The 5,364-nt window shown below is 34.8% G+C and overlaps 1 long non-coding RNA gene across 1 annotated transcript; it reads right to left on the bottom strand.

Moving 5' to 3' along the window:
* Positions 1 to 3,023: 3,023 nt before the first annotated feature.
* LOC147030088 (uncharacterized) lies at positions 3,024 to 3,668 on the bottom strand. Its single transcript, XR_015056220.1, has 3 exons — positions 3,510 to 3,668; positions 3,227 to 3,405; positions 3,024 to 3,062 (listed from the first exon to the last, which is right to left on the bottom strand). It is a non-coding gene; the product is annotated as an uncharacterized LOC147030088 (long non-coding RNA).
* Positions 3,669 to 5,364: the final 1,696 nt, after the last annotated feature.

Here is a 5,364-nt window from a genome sequence, read left to right as displayed (position 1 = left end):
GATTTTATCTCCAGGTCATACATAATTCACAGTTCCATTTAAAATAAATTTTTATAAAGAAGGGTTTCTCATTTGTATGAGAATAGAACAATGAGGGTATGATATGAATGATTTAGGGTATAATTGGTCATTTAAAAATTGACCTAGATGACCTGGAACAATTAAATCAGTCTTGAAAGGAAGAATATTATCCACTTGGTATAGAGAATGAGTTTTGTGGAAGCACGATTAGTAAACAACAAATAAAAGAATTTAATAAGGGTAAATATAATAATGGTTTTGCCCTGGTTTATATCATAAAAACAGAAAAAACAGGATTATATATAATAAGTAAGGAAATACAAAATGATTTAACTATGGGAAGATGGGGAGGTGTTTCGTGTGATAATATTATTCTGTCATATATTTCTAATACATAAATGACAGCAAGAAGGCTTCAAGAAAATTATCATTTCTGTGTCCAAGCATACCTTCAAGAAAAGGGTATTCGGTATTTTAATAAATATGTTCTACAACATAAGAATGAGGTATTTTCAATAAAAGATTGGCTTTATGCTGATATTGATAAACCGACAACTTTCGATTTAATTAGAATGTTAAATAATGAAAAATTATAAAGTTAAGAAAACGTAAGGCTCTTTTAGAAATTCAGAAGAAATATTATTGGTTTCCTGTTGTAAAAAAATTATGTTGGATACAGGAATAACAAGAAATCCCGATGAATATATATATATATATATATATATATATATATATATATATATATGTATGTATATATGTATGTATATATATATATATATATATATATATATATATATATGTATATATATATTTATATATATATATATATATATATATATATATATATGTATGTATATATGTATGTATATATATATATATATGTATGTATGTATATATGTATATATATATATATATATATATATATATATATATATGTATGTATATATGTATGTATATATGTATATATGTATGTATATATGTATGTATATATGTATATATATATATGTATGTATATATGTATATATATATATATATATATGTATGTATATATGTATGTATATGTATGTATATATATATATATATATATATATATATATATATATGTATGTGTATATATATATATATATATATGATATTCTATGGGGTGAAAGTGATTCAAGGATAGTAAGGGACGAGGAAGGAGTTGAAGAGAGAGAAGAGGAGGAAAAGGAGGAGAGGGAGAAGTGGGAAGGAGGAGAGGGAGAAGAGAGAGAAGAGAGAGAAGGAGGAAAGAGAGAGAATAAATAAATAAATATGAAAATATGGAAACCAGTGAGATTAAAAAAAGATTGGGGGTATTACAGAAAATAAATAAATCTCAACGTACCGAGGAGGAAAACAAAGAATTGACAAGTCTATTAGCAATATTTTCGACAATACTATTGTCATTGTTTTCAAGGGAAAGATATTGATGTTAATTAAAGTTTTTCATTTTTTTCTTAAATAAATAAAGGAGAGAGTGAAGACATTTCTGAGGATTCTTTATGTTTTGAAAATTAAGATTCAAATGTGCATGTTGGAAACGAAAAAGGTTTTTGCACTCTGTAGGAATTTTTCTCATAAATAAATGAGTTATTGTCTCAAATGTAAAAAGAAAACTAATACTAAAAATATCTCATATTTTAAAACTAAAAATAATCGGGTTATACGAAAAGGCACATGTTCAGTGTGTGGTTCAAAGAAGTGTCAATTTATCTCCAAACACAAACGTGGAGGAGATATACAAAAGTTTTTATCAGGAAGTAAATTTACAACTACTGGAATACCAGGGGAATTACATCTACCAGGGTATTCTTTCTGTGGTCCAGGCACAAACTTGGATAAAAGATTAGATGAGGCAGTCAATCCTAAACCATGGAGTGAACCCATCAATAGGGTTGATGAAGTGTGCATGAGGCTTGATATTGATTATGGGAATACCACAACGTTGGAAGAAAAACATGAAGCCGATAGAGAAATGTTGTATAATTTGTCTCTGAAACAAAATCCAACCTTGAGAGAAAAAGTTGATAGGTTCATCGTGAAGATGATCAGTGATAAATTGAAACTTGGACTTGGAAATTCAAAAAAACTTATAGGCTCTAATGATGTCATTAAGACTGAAGAATAATTACTGATGAATAACATAAACCAATATTCACAAAGTTTCAGAGAAGGAAGGTTTATTCCAAGGAAGTTGATTATATCTCCAAACATATACAAGCTCCAAACACAAACCCCACACAAGCTCCACAAACAAACCCCACCCCACACAAGCTCCACCCACACAAGCTCCACACAAGCTTCACCCACATTCATCATATTCATATAATTAGTGATTAGTTCATTAGTTAATTAGTCCCCCACACACAACATGTTTATTTAATTTAAAAAATTCTCCATCCATCCATACAAGCTCCACCCATCCATACAAGCTCCACTCATCCACACATCCACCCATCCATCTACCCACACAAACCTCATCCACATAAGCCTCATCCACATAAACCCCTCCCACATAAACTCCTTCCACACATACCCCACCCACAGAAGCTCCTCCCATATAAACCCTGCCCACACATCCCCCACCCACATAACCCCCACCCGAAGAAGCCCCGCCCACACAATCCCACACTAACAGAAGCCCCGCCCACACAAGCCCCGCCACCCTCATCCCCCTTGTTTGTCCCCACCTTTGACCCACCACCTCCCTCATCCTACTCCCCACCCTTCCCCACACACACGGGGAGGGGAGGGGGTGGGATGAGGGGTGATGGGTCGTTGGGGGAGCGCACCTACCCCCCCCCCACCCCCTCCCACCCTTCTTTAAATCTCTGATTCTTTTCTTGTAGTTAAGAATCAGATAATAAGAAGTATAATTAATCAACATTGATAATATTAAAAATTCTGTTGTAAAAATAGATGATATTTCCAAGCAGTCTGCTTCAGATGTCTTGAGTGTCAGGTCAGATTCCTGTAGATGATTAACTTGTGTGTTTGTTTCATCCAGGCAGGGGTTTAAACTGAAAAATAAAAATAAAATGTGTCAAACCTCTCGAGAAATAGAGAGATAGACAGAGACAAGCAGAGAGAGAGACATATAGGCAGATGGATAAATAGATAGACAGAGACATGCAGATGGACAGACACTCACACAAACTCACACATTCACGTGCGTATTTCTCACCTTGAAGTCAGGCCTTTTAGATTAGAGGAGGTGTCAATAATGATTCCCAGTCGGTAATGATTTCTTTCATTTGAAGAAGAAAGGAATAAATCTCTTGAATAACATTGCCCATCTGTATCCACGCGTTGTGCAATTCAAATAATTTGTTGTCCACAGACGCGATTAGCGATGAAGATAAGCTGTTTGGAGAAAGAAGACAAATAATAATATTTCATGGTACAGTGTTTTAATTAATATTCAGTTGCATCACTGTCGTTCTCAGAGAAAGCATACACAAACTTACCAATATTCTTCTCCAGATGATTCAGGACTCTCTTCTTCAGATGAAAAATAGTTCATGTTTCACTCGTTTTGCAATAGGACAAGATGAGAAAAATTATTAAGCTTTCAGAAAAGGTTTACGACTGGACAGACACTCACAAAGTTGTTTATAAAACAACTTCGAGGAAGTGGGATTACGTAATCTTGGAATTTCCAGGGCGTTGTACCAGATCGGAAATGTCGGTTCGGGCGAGTCAACTTGGGAAATATGTGGGCGATACATTCTCAAGCAGTCTGACTCATTTAAACATAAAATGAAAATGCTTTGAATGATTTTGATAAAACTTATGTTTATTAGTCTGTTAGTGTTCTGATTTAAAATATAACCACGAGGCCTTGCCTCTCACAGAATACTTCCTCATCTTCACGGCACGAACTGAAAACACTTTAAAAAAACTTCCCCATTTATTGGTTCACTCTTTGAATGGAACGATAATAGAAATGGAAATCAGTAAGTAATGGGGGGGGGGGCAGAGATCGATCTCTTCTTTTGACCCCATGGACTGAGAGTCAGAGGGGGGAGAGAAAATCATTCTCCTGTTTTAACTGAATGAGCCTTGAGATAGAGAGTTCTCCCTATTCATTTGTATGGGGGGAATCGGTCTCCTGTTTAAGGTTTTTTAAGGGGTTTTCAAAAAGGTTAGCCTATACATTTGTATGGGAGGAATTAGACTTCAGTTGAGGGGTTTTTGGGGATCAATTCAAAGAGTTTTTCCCCTTCACCCCATTCATTTGCATGGTTGCCTTAGAAACCCCATATATCTACTACATACATATATATCTACTACATATATATATATATATATATATATATATATATATATATATATATATATATATATATATATATCTACTACATATAAGTAGGGTAAGAATACTGATTCTGGCTCACTTTTCCCCATGTAAATGAATGGGGGATTTTCAGCGATTTATATTTTTTTTCCCTAAAAATAAACCCCCTTTTTATCCCAAGGTATATTTATTTGTCTCCCCTTTTAACTTGGAGGTTGAACCTCATTGAATTGAACACCTGGGGGTTGAACAGCTCACTCATTGAACCTATAAAGATTTGTTCATTCTCAAATTCCTTCAATAGTTTAATTTTCTTTGCACAATAATCCCCATCTAAAATATTAACAAACAAAACATTTGAATCTTTATATTTTTTAAGATACCCCATTTGTGCCATTACGAAATGATAAACTTCTCTTAATGCTCTTGTTTGACCACCTCCTGAGCCACAGGTTATTTTTTGTTAAGCCCCGCCCACTTTTCTTTAAGCCCCGCCCACTTTTGTTAAGCCCCGCCCACTTTTCATAAGGTAATTTTTCTAAGCCACGCCCACTTTTCCTAAGCTCCGCCCACTTTTGCTAAGCTCCGCCCACTTTTCATAAGATATTTTTTCTAAGCCACGCCCACTTTTCCTAAGCCCCGCCCACTTTTGCTAAGCTCCGCCCACTTTTCATAAGGTATTTTTTCTAAGCCACGCCCACTTTTCCTAAGCTCCGCCTACTTTTGCTAAGCCCCGCCCACTCTTACATCATTTCCAGTTCATCTCTGACTCACAAAGAAATCACTAGAAAATTACAGGATGTTATGGTTTTGAAAAATTTCCCAATGAAGGCTTGCCTAGGCTTGCCCAGGGAATTTCCAAAGGAAACCACACCCACCAGTCTTTCTCTATAAAAGCTTCAAACCCAGGCTCCATTTTAAACATTTGTTCTTGCTGGCAATGGTGTTCTGTGTGCTTGTCTCAAACTCTCTGTCTTCTATGGAACTAAACCTTCAAGTTGATGAACTGGATTCAAACCTCTTAT

This window comes from Eptatretus burgeri, chromosome 3, assembly GCF_056783735.1.
Source record: "Eptatretus burgeri isolate ZD-2024b chromosome 3, Ebu_testis_v1, whole genome shotgun sequence".
NCBI lineage: Eukaryota > Metazoa > Chordata > Myxini > Myxiniformes > Myxinidae > Eptatretus > Eptatretus burgeri.
This window is presented reverse-complemented; position numbering and strand designations above follow the sequence as displayed.